The sequence below is a fragment of the Crotalus tigris genome, unplaced genomic scaffold (genome assembly GCF_016545835.1).
Source record: "Crotalus tigris isolate CLP2741 ecotype Arizona unplaced genomic scaffold, ASM1654583v1 scf7180000017804.1919176, whole genome shotgun sequence".
Taxonomy (NCBI): Eukaryota; Metazoa; Chordata; class Lepidosauria; order Squamata; family Viperidae; genus Crotalus; species Crotalus tigris.
The window spans coordinates 1,449,520-1,465,768 of record NW_024096647.1 but is presented as its reverse complement, the minus strand read 5'-3'; the positions used below and the strand labels follow the sequence as shown (position 1 = coordinate 1,465,768).

General features: G+C 34.4%; 1 long non-coding RNA gene across 2 annotated transcripts; it reads left to right on the top strand.

Annotated features, from left to right (window-relative positions):
• The first annotated feature begins 209 nt into the window (after nucleotides 1-209).
• Nucleotides 210-15,245, top strand: LOC120307699. Of its 2 annotated transcripts, XR_005556619.1 has the most exons (4): nucleotides 210-946; nucleotides 2,144-2,398; nucleotides 2,809-4,786; nucleotides 14,256-15,245. It is a non-coding gene; the product is annotated as an uncharacterized LOC120307699 (long non-coding RNA). The 2 variants fall into 2 exon arrangements; XR_005556618.1 differs by having other exon boundaries at nucleotides 2,144-4,786.
• The last annotated feature ends 1,004 nt before the right edge of the window (nucleotides 15,246-16,249 follow it).

The following is a 16,249-nucleotide window of genomic DNA, read 5'->3' as shown; positions in this document are numbered from 1 at the left end:
AATGTAGCATAAAAATGATTTAGTCCTATCGGGATAAATAAATGTTTGAGCTGAAGCACCCTGATTACTACAGTAATGAAACATTAGGTTGGGCTGCATTGTATTCATATTGTGGATTGTTGTGGACCATTGTGGACCAGGATAACATATTAATTTAAAAATGAGGTTCAACAGGTTCATGCTAGATGAAAACCACTCCAGATATAACATGCAAAGTCATACGAATCATATCAATTACTTTAAAGTAAGGAACATCTGGTTAACATCTAAAATATAACGTATTTTAAGTATTTATCTAGAGGAAAAAGAGGGGAAAACAAGTGTGTTGATCACTAAGATATGTTTTCATACACAAAACTGTTGTCTAAATCAGGTCCATTGATTACCAATATAAGAAACCTATGTGGACTTCTTAAAGGTTCATGAATAAGATGGTGATACAGGTCTATCAGATCCTGTATCTGCTAATCAGATCAGATCCCTCAAACCATTATGTAATGGTGTTGTCATAGATAGATGAACTGAAAAGAATCAAGGTCATTCTAAATATTGTTGCTGACACTGATTTTTGATAGGAGCACAGCGTAGAACACATTTTAATTTTTTTTCACTGCAGCCAGATCTGATATATATGTAGGTATATTACTTTACAACTCCACTGCAAGAAAATACAGAATAAAATCATTCGTCATTTGATATCAAAGGTTGTGCCTGCAGTGGAAATAATTCATATTCATAGATCAGCCCTGAAATCTGAAGATTAAAAAAAACTAGAAATAGGATGTTCTAGAAGCAAAGTATTCAAATTATGGTAAAATATATAACTGTTTTTATTTCCTAGGCAACAGTTAAAAAAATATTCTGGAGATCGCAGTCAATTAAATTACACATAGAAATTAAAAGGACCCTTGCCTTGTTGCCTAACCACAATGTTGAATTACATCAGGTAATCCATATTGTTCCTAAAGATGTATTTACCATTCTAGGCTCCCAGTTAACACCTTTCTTTTATGTTGTCCTACCTTATGACAGAGAGTGCATCTTCATGTATTTCTATATGATGGAAGTGAACATGAACAATTTCAATCCTCAATTGTCTACTTGAACATTGCATAAGAATAATCTATTTTGATTATATATAGGTAAAGGATTGACTTTAGCACTATAATCATATGATACAGAGACATCATATCAATATTACTAATGCTTAATCAAACTTCTGATCAATGTATAAATAAAAATATTTTGTGTCTTTGTAACTTTCCTGTTGAGGAATTAATATATTCTGCAAATGACCCCCTGCTTAATAAGGATTTAGTTGATGTACAGTAGCTGCATGTACGAATCAACTATAAGAGTGTCTTGCTAATTTTGAATTCATGCACATCATAATATAATCTTTTCTGCCATGAAAAAAAAATAAGAATTAGGACTTATTCCTTGCAGCTCTTCAACTAAAGTAATAAAAATACTTTTAATATGTTTAATGCTCGATATTTGTTGCTAAGCACTGTCAGGCCATTCCTTGGGCAAAGAAAATATGAGATTGTGAACTCTCAGAATTAATAGCAATGAATCAGGCAGGCAGTGAATTGGATGGCCTGTCCTTCATAGCCAACCTTGAGGAGAAGAAATGTCCTCATAAAATGTTGGATATATTCCCAGGTTTGCTGTACAAAATTATTAAAACAAACAATCATTGGGAATAGGGTCCCCTAAAGTACAGGAACCAGATAAGTCTCTTGGCCAGCAGCAAAACATTTTGAATAGTGTACCATTAAAGCAGTAAAAAGCTTATTAGGGAAGGTTTAGTTGGGTTAATGATATGTTGTAATGTTGGAAGTACTTGCTTATTTTCCAACTCTCCCCCCCAGCAGCAATTCAAACATTTTCTAAAGGGAGGAGGGGAATACAACTCCTTTTACAGTGTGATTATCAGTCCAAAGTACCAAATTCCAGTAGCAGGTTTTCACAAAACACAGGAAATGACATGTAGCTGGTCTATGAACAAGGAACTCTCTGTGGGGCACACAGCTACTCTGGATAGGTGTTTTAGGCAAGTTTAAACTAAGCTCATTTGATGCCAGATGTGGCAGCAAAAAGAAAAAAAATGAAACAACAATTAACCAATTTGTGTTTACAGAAGATTGAAAGAAAAGAAAAAAAAACACTTTCCTTCTTTGGAATAAAAGCCGACAACAGATATAATGGGAATGAACCAAAATTCCCCTGCATTCGCCATGCTGACTGAAGCACTGGAAGTTGTCATTCAGCAGGATCCGGAGGACCCACGATTCTCCTGTGTTCTTGATCCAGCACCAGTCTCCTCAGAAACATGGCATTAGAAGTTGGACTTCTCTAGTAATATCAAGAGAAATTAAAAGCTAACAACATTGAGGTAGGAAGAACCATGGTGGAACTCAGCTGACCTTCTGTGGGAGGGAGGGTGTGAGCTGGAGCCCAGAAAATCTTTGGAAGTGAAGCAAAGTCCTGCTTGAACATCTTTATCCTTAAGCTGTCTTCTAAAATGCTTCCATTTTAGAATGCTGTTCCCAGATTCTAAGGTCTTGACTGAGTGCTCTACAGTTTGCTGCTGGATTGTCCTCCTTCAGTCATGTGGCACCCTACAGGATTTCTCAGAAATAATTTAAAAAATAATTCCAGCCAAACCATCAACTAGTTTTTTCAGTACAAGATGCAATTCATTTGGCCCTCCAGATTTAAACTCATTCCAAGTAAAGAGATATTCCCTAATTATTTTTCTATCAGTCTTGGTTATCAATCCTGACTCTTTAATTTCTTTTATAGGTTTTTGTTGTTGTTGAAGATTGAACAAAAGTAGAAGTTGAGTACTTATATATTTTACCTATTAGCATATAGTCCTCTTCATTGAATAGCTGATTTACAGATTTTTTTTTCTTTTCCTTTTACTTTGAGCATATACTGTATGTAACCATACAGTATATAAAGAAACTACATTCAGTATACACAAGTTAGTTCCCATTGCTATACTGGGATAGAGAGCTACACCTCTTGGTTTTGTGCCATTTATTTCTCTTTCTTCCAGTCTCAGCATATTTGTATACCCAAAATTTCTTGAGATTGGGGCAGTTTATAAATAATGTAATATATGTAAATACATTGATATTATATCTGTATGATTTTTTTAGCTGTCACTATTGGAGTCACATTCTCCATTGCAAAAAGATGGATGCATGTTTGTTTAGAGCAGATATGTACTTTAAAAATCACTTTGTGATAATCCTATAAACTGCAGTGTCTAACACACTGTTTCTGTGATTTCCAATCAAAACATAGAACTCTGATTGCTTAGAGATAATAAAATAATTATTTTAATTGATAATGTTTGTTTTACATCTTGTATATTTATTCTTTGAGCTTTTTGTATCTTTTAAGTACCCACTAATAACTCCTGAGTATGACTGATATATAATTATAGACATCCCACATTTTTGTTGGTTTATTTACCTGCTCAGTAAAGCATGTTAGTTCTCACCAATTTGCCTGTTTCCACCTCCGTTTTAATTACTAAATACTTAATCAATCCCACACAAAGCCTTTGCTTGTTCTCTCAGGCTCATGGAGATAAGGGGATGGGGTAGGGAATGCAAAGATACTGTACCTGCAATGAAACATATTTTTCATTGACCTTTCCCAAAAAGATACACAAAACATTTTTCTGTGAATGATGGAACCATGCATTTTTTTCACCCAATAATGGACTTCGTTCCAAGAAAATCTCTCATCATGTCACTAAATCCTAGCCTTCCCAACCTGATGATCTCAGGATGTATCTGGACAGCAACTCATAATTTTGAACTATGGTATATGGAATTATGGGATTGAAGTCCTACAGAGGGTGTCAATTTGGGGAAGGCTGATTTACACAAAAAAGAGTCTTCTGTGCCAATAACATACTTTAGTAGTAGAAAAGGATGATTAGATAGATAGATAGATAGATAGATAGATAGATAGATAGATAGATAGATAGATAGATGTGAATATCTATTTATATATTTTATCATAGAACTTCCCACAGAAAATCATGGAGAATAAGAGGTTTAAGATCCTGTGGGATTTCCAGATCCTGACTGATAGTTTTGTACTAGTCAATTAACTAGACATCATGGCAGTAGACAAAGACCAGAAGACAGCAGTGATGATAGATCTAGCTGTTCCAAGATACATCAGGAAGGAGATGAGAAGCTGGAGAAGTACCAGACCTTGAAAGAGGAACTAGAGAGGATGTGCAAAGTAAAGGCCAAAGTGGTCCCAATGGTGGTAGAAACACTTGGGGCCAAAAAAGTGGAAACCCATTAATGCAAAGCTTCAGTAGATCTCCTAGGCACCTGCAATTTGCTACAATGCCAACAAGCATCATATGCTATGTCTTGTAACATTACATACAAGTACATAAGAAGCAGAGTTCAAGTCATGACATCACAATGCAAGTTTCATCGCTTTCCTTATCTGGCCTCTCATATGGCTTGAACAGAACCTAACTATAGTTAATTTACCATTTCACTTTAACACTTTAGTTATTTAAGTAATTTCCCCATTCTATTCTAAAAGCTACAGCCCTAAAGAACAATTACCGTATTTTTCATAAAATAATCTTCTTTGTGTTCTTTTTTTTTGTTTAAGATAAACATGATATACCACCATGAAGCATAACAGCAAAGATGAGAAGCACAGAAAAAGTGATGGAAAAGAATGTAACTTGGCAGAATTATAGCATGAACCTAAGATCTACTGAAATGGATAGGTAAACAGAAGAGTCTTCTTCTAATCTGAAAAACATTTAGAAAATGTCCCTGGGGAAAAACATCCTAAATTTGGGACACTGTGAGATAAAGTCCTTATCTCTAGTCACCAGTCTACTTAATTTGAATAAAGAATGATAAATATGGAGATCTAAAAAGAAAAAAGAACAGAAGAAGAGAATCCTCCAAGTAGCCATGTCTGAACATATTTAGAACTTAATTATGTTTTCTTTCTTACGTTTTTTAAGAAACATCCCACTATATTTGAGAGAGTATATGCATTTATATGCATTTAGGATATATGGAATTACATCAGATCATCAAGTAGGGCCTTTTCAATAAATCTCTTTGGGGGAGGAGAAGAAACACCTTGACAGCTGCCAGTAGACTTTCATGTTCCCTCCCCTAATTGTTGAGTGAGTTGAAGAACAATTATAATTTGGGAGTTTGGGACAATAACTATTGATTATTGTCCTATCTCTCCTAGATAATACTTGCTCATCTATTTTTTCTTCACAGCAACAACCATTTAAGTTTGCTGGATTGAGAGAGAGTGACTGGCCCAAAGTGATGCATTAGCTTCTGGGTTTAAGGACAGATAAATCCATAATTATCATTAGAGTTTCCTACACCAAAGTTTTAACCACTATAGCACACTGGTTTTCAGTTTGTCCTGATATTCTTTCTGTATATACAGTTTTCAGATATTTTTTCTCTCTTTTTCACTCCAAACTTTTTTTTAAAAAAAAGTTTTCTTAGAATATATTGGCTCAATTTGATGTTATCTACTAATACGGTTTAAGCTATTTATAGCTGATTCAGCCTGCAGCATAGCAGCTGAAATTTGCACTAAATACATTTTCTGGGAAACTTTCAGGAAACTAACTCAGTTGTTACCTATGCTTGAATTATTATGCTGAGACTGTCTGTGAAGATTAGAGCATTGCATGTCTTAGCTTAGCTATTTGGTGATAATATTGACTTTGCTGATATCCTAGTACAGATAAGATGCAATCTTGTCCATAACAATCTGCATTTCATTTTGTTGATGGGACAAATCATTTGTATTTAATAAAGCAGGCATAGAACAAAATAATGCATTTACAATACATAAGCAGACAAGCATTGAAATGAAGTCCTACTTAATTTTGATCATTTTATTTATTTATTTATTACATTTGTTGACCACCCATCTTACCACAAGGTAATTTTGGACAGTTTACAATATTAAAAAGATAAAATATTACAAAGCCTATACACAATACAAGCTAGATAATATAAACAGATAAATACTGAACCATAACTAAAAGATGGGGAGGGAGAGAGTAGGAGGTGTATAAGGGGGAGGTGTGATCTGTTATTAGTGTGTCAACCAAACCCAATCCTTATTTATCAAAAATTTTTCAATGTACAGCAATAGTAATAGCAATAGCACTTAGACTTATATATATTGCTCCACAGTGCTTTACAGCCCTCTTTAAGCGGTTTACAGAGTCAGCCTATTGACCCCAACAATCTGGGTCCTTATTTTACCAACCTTGGAAGGATGGAAAGCTGAGTCATTCTTTTTCTGAAAATTAACTGGGAAATAATATGACCTCTTGATTTAAAATAATCAAAGTCACCGGTGCAGAAGTGCTCTATTCTAGTGAGTTATCACTTGTGTTATTTAGGAACACAATCTTCCAAAAGCCCAACATACAGGAACAATGCTAAGCCTAACTACCAACCTATTACTCTTCTGGAAGACTAGATTAGTAAAAATAAATTACTAATGTTAACATTACTAGAGGAGATGTATCCACTAGTATCCTAAGAATTACTGATCCACACAGTCAAGAATGTTAGTGTAGATATGATTATTGAAAGAAAAATCTTCATCAGGGTCCAGTCTAAGCTGGGAATAAACAAAATGGAGACTGCTTTTGAAAGAAGATTGTAGTTAATTGAAGAGGAGAACTAGACAGAAAAATGGCTCTGGAAAAACTGACCACATGTAGCAGTGTGTGGTGCCTTTTTACACCTTCTGGGGCTCTTGAGGTTGATTCCTGTTCCTGTTTGAGGCTTTGTATTTCCTGTGTCATGTACTTTGACCTGAGTCTGAGTGTGTCCTTTTTATGTTGGTGGGTTAATCCTATTATGTTTCCTTTTTTTTTTTTAATTGAAAATTTTTATTTTTTAAAACATACAATCATTTATAAAAATACAATAAAATTTTAAAATAGAGAACCCCCCCTTACCCTCCCTCCCACCCCCACCCCCCCTCCCTTCACTTCCCAGAGCAGAATACAGGGTTAAGAAAAAAAAAGAAAAAGAAAATTATAATAATTAAAAAAAAGAAAAAAAAGAGAAAGAAAAAAAATATCATAATTAACCTTTAACTCCATAACTTATAAAACAATTCTCTATAATATTTGATATTCATTCATAAAATAAATAAAACTTTTTAATTCCATATTTTTTCTGAATATAATCTATCCACCTTCCCCATACAGTAATATATCTTTCTTGTGTATGATCCTTTAAATAAGCAGAAATTTTTGCCATTTCTGCAAAACTAGATACTTTAAATATCCATTCTTCTAAAGTAGGCAAAGAATCTTTCTTCCAATATAGACCTACTAGTAACCTTGCTGCAGTTAATAAATTCAACATCAAAGTAGTTTCTTTTTCATTTAAGTCAACAAAAATACCAAGTAAAAATAGTTGAGGAGTAAACTTTATCTTCTTTCTAAAAATCTTTTGAATGTTCCACCAAATCATAATCCAAAAAGCCTTTACTTTTTTACAATTCCACCAAATATGAAAGTATGTCGCATCATTATTGCCACATCTCCAACATTTGGGCTGTATGTTGGAATACATACAAGATAATTTTTTAGGATCTAAATGCCATCTATAAAACATTTTATAAAAATTTTCTCTCAAATTTTGAGCTTGTGTAAATTTAACATTTCTTATCCAAATTATCTCCCATAAATCCAATGAAATCGGCTCCTGTATATTCTGAGCCCATTTAATCATACAATCTTTAACCAATTCTGTTTCCGAATCTAACTCTAATAAAACATTATATATTCTTTTTATATGAGCCGGTAAAAAATTTTCCAATGTTAAAACAAATAACAATGGGGATAATGGACATCCTTGTCTTGTCCCTTTTTGAATATTGAAATTCTCAGTCAATCCCCTATTTACAACAATTTGTGCAGATTGCTGCTGATATATAGCTTTAATTGCATGTAAAAAATTATCCCCAAAATTCATTTTCTCTACCAAAGAAAATAAAAATTGCCAATCCAATTGATCAAAAGCTTTTTCAGCGTCCAAAAAGATAAAAGCCACAGGAATCTGATTATTCTTATCCAAGTACTCAATTAAGTTAATAATTTGTCTAACATTATGTTTCATATATCTCCCTGTTATAAATCCTGCTTGATCACTATGAATCAAGTCTTTCATAACCTGCATTAATCTATTTGCCAAAATTTTTGTAAAGATCTTATAATCAACATTCAATAATGAAATTGGCCTATAATTCTTAGGCTCTGTAAGATCCTGATCTTCCTTCGGAATCAGTGATATAAAAGCTCTTTTCCAAGAAGGAGGAACTTGCATACCCAACAAAATACTATTAAAAAGTTCCTTTAGTGGCTCTATCATTTCTTCAGATAAAATCTTATAATACCTAGAAGTCAGTCCATCTGTTCCAGGAGACTTTCCAACCTTTAACTGCTTAATAGCTAAGAATCCTATTATGTTTCCTGTCCTTATAATTTGGTTGGGGGTATGTAGATTTTAGGAGTCTTTGTCTTCTTAATTTCTTCAGTTTCTAGCTGGAAGGCTCAAACCTTTCTGAAAGGATTATTGAATTTGCATTTCTAAAAGCTGGTCTCTGCCTAGTGGCTGGGGCTGATTTCTGGGGGCTATTTTTTGTCTTTTTTTAAGATCTTCTCCATTATTCCTTTGGGGAAATATAATATTCTGCCTTTTAATATTCCCAAAAATATTTCTTTCTCAGGGGGTGGGGCTGACTTCCCACATGATCTTATCTCAGTCAATTGCATCAGTGCCTAAACTGAAAGAGAAACATCTCCAGTTGTGGCAAAAATGTGATAAAGTATGTTGCTACTGAACTGAGAAAAAAAAAGCTTCAGCCAGATTCATTCTTTCCTAATAAAAATAGTTCTTTGTGATTTATGTTTCCCTCAGCAAAAGAACCCCACATTTTCCAAATCTCCTACCAGCGATTCAGTTGTTAAAATCAAGAGTCATTATAGCAGCTTTCCCCCAATCTTGTGCATTCAGGCATGACTAACCATTAGCCCATCATTTTCAGCCATGGTTATGGCACTGTTAAGTAAGCATGATAGTTAGTAAAGTTCAACCTACTGAGGCGGGAAACATTGCTGCTGTTTAGATGCTTTTATGTTTAGAATGATGCAGGTTAGGAGCCATAATTATACCATAATTTAAATAATTAAATATATTAAAGCTGGACCCTGATCTGAATGTCATGGTCTCTTTCTTACCCAGAAGAAAGTGCATGTATGGATTGTTATACAATCTGATAAATGTGCTCATATTACTGCCTAGCAGTAATTTTATGTCGCTCTAAGCATACCTTTCTAATGATGCCTGTGAAGCAGTGCATGCGAACAACATGGTAAAAGGTGTAGTAACCCTTCCTCATATACAACACACACAATACTATTGTCCTGCACAGCAGAATCTCTCAGAGTTGGATCTTTCTGTTTGTGGTGTATCATATGGGACTGCATTCTCAGGAGCTGATTAGACATTCAGCACTCAAAAATCTCATGGTTTTCTTTTGTTGTAATGTTAGCATGTTAGGAAATGCCTCTTTTAGCAATGCAACTTTTTTTAAACCACGAGTATTTAAGGCAAGTTATTTAAGCATCCATTTCTGCTGGTTAATCCTGCTATGTGACCTTCCTGCATATTTTATGATCAGTGAGGTGCAAAACAATAATTCCAATAGAAAATCATACATGTAGTTCAGTGCCTCACCAGTTTTGTTAGAGTGTGATTTTTCTCTTTAGTAGTTCCCTGATTTTCTGCTTGATTGTTTGTATGGTGTTAATTTCTGCTGAATCTGTCCATGTGTTGTGAGAACAAGACACACAACATATTAAAATGCATGCAAACTCTGGACAATGGGAATCAGGTTAGCCAGTCTTTAGAAAAGCATTATATTTATATTTAATGACAAGGATTCTAATATTTATTTATTTATTTATTTATGAGACTTATATACCGCTTTAAGTGCAAACACTCTCTATAATATCCCAGCCTTTCTGTGATTCTATACTTAAGTTCATTCCCATAAAAGATTTTATGATAACTAACATTTGCCTTGTGGGTGGACTCCAGTGGCCCATGGTCCTCCTGTTTTTTATTTCCAGATATTTTATCTGCCATGTGTTTAACATTTATCTTTGAAATCAATATTGTTTATTGATTACGTATTGAGTATTTCATTTATACCAGAAAAAAACCCTGTGTGAGGGTTTGAAAAATGGCTTGAAAAATGGTCCAAATCCATCCTGGGTCCTCTGTGACTGATAAAGAACTGGAACTTATTTCTCCCTGGGAACAAACCAAAAACTTGCATTGTTTTACCACACTGGTGGTTTATTCTTGTGCTACTTTTTTACTTTTTTATAGCAATAGCACTTAGCTCTTAGACTTATATATTGCCTCACAGTGCTTTACAGCACTCACTAGGCAGTTTGCAATGTCAGCATATTGCACCCAGCAATCTGGGTCCTTATTTATTGACTTCAGAAGGATGGAAGGCTGAGTCAACCATGAACCCCGTTGGGACCAAACTCCAGACTGTGGGCAGAGTTAATCTGCAATACTGCATTCTAACCACTGTGCCACCAGGGCTCTTTAGATAGGTATTATTAATGAAATGTTGCTTTATACTTATTTTATAAACCACTTTTAACAAAAAGATTTGGGGAATCCATTTCATCATTTAAAAAAAAACATGCTGTTGCATTTTTCAATAGCAGCTACAAGCCACTGCGAGATGTTTCCTTCCAAAAGGAACTTCATCCTTGTGCCCTTGTTAGTCAAGGGATATTGAGATTTGTGACTTCCATTTTATGCAGATGTGTCTGTGCATTTAACTGTTAATTGCTAATTATTTCTGTTATCACATTGCCTGCCAAGGTGACTGTACTGGTTAGAAATATCTCAGTAGCCCTAGGATGTTAAAAATGCCAAAGCTTTGTCAAAGCTAGAGGTGACAATTCTGAAGTGTTAAGTGATGATCTGACTAACAGAAAAACCAAGGCACCAAGATAACATTTTTATAGCACCTGACATTCATTCAAATACTGTATTTTCAAATGGTGAAATCAAGGTGCAAGTCATTGAACAATGACACATCAAGCATGTGTGCTCTAATATACTTTGGGCTGGGAACAATGTTATTTCTTTTTATTAACAGTTGTAGCTGGTGCATTTATCTGCCACATACCATATTATTTACTATACTCAAAGCTTACGTGAATGTAGGTCAATTTATAGGATGCTACCAATTTACCCACAGTAGCACTATGTAATAGTTATTAGCACTTCAAAATAAAGGGCTGTTTCTTTTTCTCTCCTTAATGGGTTTTTCAAAGATTAATGTCTGAATCTTTCACACATCTGTAAATGGGAAATATTAGAATATAAAAATTCTCTCCCCTAGATTTTTTGAATGCAGCTAAGCAAATACTCAATAAAATGTCATGTGGTGACTCCTGATAATTAAAAACCCCATCCTCATCTGACAATCCAAATAAAAAGAAAATAATTTCAAAAATATTCTGCTAAACTACTTGTCATTCTTCTGGGAAGACTTAGGAACACCAGGTGATAGGCTTATCTGATCTGGATTGCAAAAACACTAGATGACTAGAATTTAAAAAAAATAGAGTTACAGAAAACAATATTTTTCATTTGCCATCTGGATTTTTACAAAACAGATCCATAGCCATAGATTTATGTCAATTTTTATTTACACTCAAAAAACACAATATGCACACGAACACAAAAACTGAACAAATAGTATGTTGAGCAATAAGTGCTATGACACTACATGATGGACAGCATTATACACCAAACATACATTTGTGATCCTTCTGGAAATCAGTATAGGCTACAGCTAAACTTCTATGAAAATTAACCAAACCAGGGTATTATTAAATTCTAAGTCTAGGCTGTGTAAAAGGGTTAGCAAAGAAGTATATTTATACAGTAAAGGATTCAGTCTCCCCAATTAGGCAAGAGCAGAGCTGCCTTTACAAAGGAATACTGTACTATTTAAACTCCCAACAGTGAGGATGGTACAACATCAAAAATAAGGACTACCCTGTGATCTGTTACCAGAATAAGTCACCATTGAAAAGGACTTCCAGGCAACCTGATCTAAAGAGGGAAGGGCTAGAATTTAAATCTTTCTACAGATTTATATTCAGAACTCACTGTGACGGTTCAGGCAAGAGTCAAAGTCATACATTGGTAATATGGTTCGCAAAATTTTAGGTTTGGATTAATACCTATCATCCAAGATGGTGTGGAATTGTCTTAAGAAGGCTAGAAAGCTCCTGAGGAAAGTCATATTAGGCCAAAATTTCAAGCATAGAGCCACATACAAGCACCTTTAAAAATAAGCTGGATTCTAAATTTGGCAAGGAATTGGAAACTCATAGCAGGGTCCTTAACATTTTGGATTGGATAGGTTTGAGGGGAGACACATTTCAGTAAATACAGATGTGACTGCCATATGTCAATAAGCTCATGACTTTGTAAAAATATGAAATACTTCATGCTTTGCATGTCATCCTTGCACAGGTTTCAGGAACAATACAGAGAAGATTAGTATAGCAGAAATAAAATTAGTGCTCCAGTAAGGATAATCCAAAGGGAAATCAAACATAAAATTTTATATCAGAAATAACTAATGACTAATAACTAAAACAAATGACTCTTTCCCCTTTAATGGGAATTATTTTGTTTTTAGATAGCAACTAAAGGTATGTAGAGTGGGCAATAAGTTTAACTATACTAGACGGAACAAATTACACAATACTTGCCATGCCTTTAAAAAAAACCCGCTTCCATTGCTATTCAAAAGATTATTCCTAATCTCCATTCATCACTTGAGCCAGAGGCAAGTTTGTGTGCTGCAGGAATGTGATAAATCATTCAGATAGAGAATAGTTTAAATTATTCATTCTTCAATAGTGTTGAATATACTGTACTTAAAAGGAGAATTTAAGAGAAAAATGGTAATAGGCTGTTGTCTAGGCTTCTCCAAAGTGGACAAGGTTTATCTTGAGAATAAGATATAATTTCCTGCAAAACAGTAATTATTTTCACCGCACAATGCAAATAGCTTAAACATATTCCTGGTGCAAGCTTCCAGGTTAAATGGAATACAAAACTCAAATTTCAACACTTGATATCTTTGATAATAAAGAGGATGATCTGTGCTGGGTTTTGCTTAGAAGATCAATACAGGGATTTTTAGTTTGATTACTGAGGCTAGTCTCCACGGACCAGAGGAAAATAACAAATAGAAAAGAAATTCCAATTACCATCAAAAAAGAAAAGAAACCAGAAGGGATAGCAATAAAAAGAACCCAGGTGTTTAAAAATTAAAGGCGATTTCAAGGCCATCAACAGATAAAATGTATGAATGAAATTTTGGGTTTTTTTAATAAAAAAAATTATCCCATGAAATTCTGTTGCAAGAGTATCTCAAACACTTACTCAATTCTCATTGTTACCTGCTCCAGCTTGCCTACTGAAGACACACAGCCATGAAACACAACCAGGGTACTGACATTTTAAAAATATAAATCAACAACTACATCTCACAGTGTTTAAGTGGAAAGTGACAGAGGTAAAAGATAAAGGGCAAACAATCTCTCTATTATGAATGAACACATAACTCAGGAGAATGAATAAAGTACCAAGAAGAATGTACTTCATAGACATAGCACAATATATCTAAAGGGAAACCATTATTTCTTCATTCAAATCTTTCAAAACATTACAACCTTTTTTTCAAGGAGACTAGATGTTTGATTCCTTTTCTGGGCAGTTCTCAAAAAGCTGTCTGTCACAGCAATTCTCTTTACTGTAGCTTTTCTATTGAAATATTCGGAAGGTAAAACAAAGTCACAGTATGCAATTAAAACAAAACAAAAGACTTGATTATGAGTGCTAAAAGTCAGAACATGCATTGAAAATCCCCCCCCTTTGTAGGCTCATACCCTAGTTTTGAGTTCTTTAAAAATTTTAAATAATTTATCCTGCTTTACCTTTTGAGGCGGTGTTTTAGAATTTTATGTGCAGAAATCTATTCACCATTTGCTAAAAAGAAGCTGAGTACTTGATCTTAGAGACAACTAACATATTATTTTGCTTGATCATTTTGTTGATCAGGTCCTAGCAAATTGAATCCAGAACAGGAACTGTGTAAAGCAGCCAAAAGAAGAATATGTACCTTATGCATTCAAACATTTGTGATACATAAACCTTTTGGGCACTCCACTCTACTTCATTACAGGAAAAAGCCCATACATGTTTTTATCCTTAAAAGTTCACGAGACACTTGGTGAATGTGTGTAATTGGAAGTTGCTCAAACCTCAGACAGGTGGCAAATTAATGCACATAATTTGTCTGTACTGCAGAGACATATTATGAATAGAATAATTGTCAAGGAAATATGCAGTTGGGGAAATACATATCACCAAAAGCCTGTGTGCTCTTCTTTTGTTGAATAAAATACAACTTACTGTCATACTATGTTGCTCAGCACAGCAAGAACTGCTCTTTATGTTGATTATATCCCTATAAATAAAGGATCTCTGCATTGTACTCCAATAAGATGTATTCTGGGTCACTTTTCCTCAATTTTTAAGTTCTTATTTCATTTGTTAACTATAGGAAAAAAAAGAAAAGAAAATTTGATCATTAACCCAACTCACATTACATGGAGGTAGGTTAAGATTGTTTTTTTCCTACTGCAGTTGAGACTGTGTGGTACAGCTCCATATAATATGGACTTCTAGAACTGGAAAGGGCTGTTTAGGCCATTTTGTCTAACCCTCTACTCAATGCAGGAATACAGATTAAAGCTTCCCAGATGGATGACTGCCTAGCCATTTCCTGAACACATGCCATAAAAGGAAGCCTACAACTTCTCTGTGCAATTATTTTGATTGTTAAAATTGTTCTTACTTTTTTTCTTACATCCATTATTCTGTATTCTGCACTCTGGAATGAGAGAGAATAGGTCCTGACCTTATATGTAATATCTTCCTTGTTATTTTAAATGTGTTAACATACTGTTCTTAGTTTTAAAAGTTAAGAAACCCAGCTCCTTTTATATATTATAAATTATATATATAATTTCTCTGAATCTGAGCATGGTGCCCAGCACTGGATATGTGACTTGTAGTCTGACTAAAGCAGAATAAAACTGGGAAGATTACTTCCTCTGGTTTGGAAATTATATAGCCTAAAATTTCATTTACCTTCTTTGCACTTCGTGTTCATTATAAGTTAATATCCTTGCCTCATTATCATACCTTTGGATCATTATTAGTTTACAGTCAACCACTATTCCAAGACATTTTAGTCAAGAACAAACATCCCTTATTCTACACTTGTACATTTAATTTTCATTATCCAGAATGAAGAACTTTGCACTTGTCTCTATTAAATTTCATCCTGATACTTTCAGTCCATTTCTCTAACCTATCAAGATTGTTTTTAATTATGTTTCGGTTTCCATGCTTGCCTCAGTTGGAATGACCTTCATACCTTGGGTAACCCTGCTGAGAAAATATACTCTTGGTGTATACTTATGGTATTCTTTGATCAGCCCACCAAGAACATCTCCAGAAAGATGATCAAGAGACACATTTTAGCATTCAATGAGTTTAAATCCCCAGCTCCAGATAAATTGCACCCTTGGATACTGAGGAAACATTTGATAGAATAGACCTCTAGGTATAATCTTTGAGGAATCCTGGCAAGCCCATGAAGTGTCAGAGGAGTGGAGATGAGCAGATGTTGCATCTATTTTCAGAAAGAGGAAAGAAAGAGTCAGCCAATTACAAACCAGTCAGTCTGACAGTGATCCCAGAAATTATTCTACAACAGTCATTAAAACATAGAATTGCAAGCACAGTGTAACTAATAACTGGAGATCAGGAAGCATTTTCCTGAGTGCCCAGCAATGGAGTGAGTTCCTATTACTTGCCCCAGCTTCTGCCCACCTGGCAGTCGAAAGCATGCAAATGGGAATAGATAAATAGGCACCACTTTTGTGGGAATGTAATAGTATTCCACGCACCTCAGCATATAGTTATGTTGGCCACATGGCCATCAAAAGTGTCTTGGGCAATGCTGGCTTCCTTAGCTAAGAAAC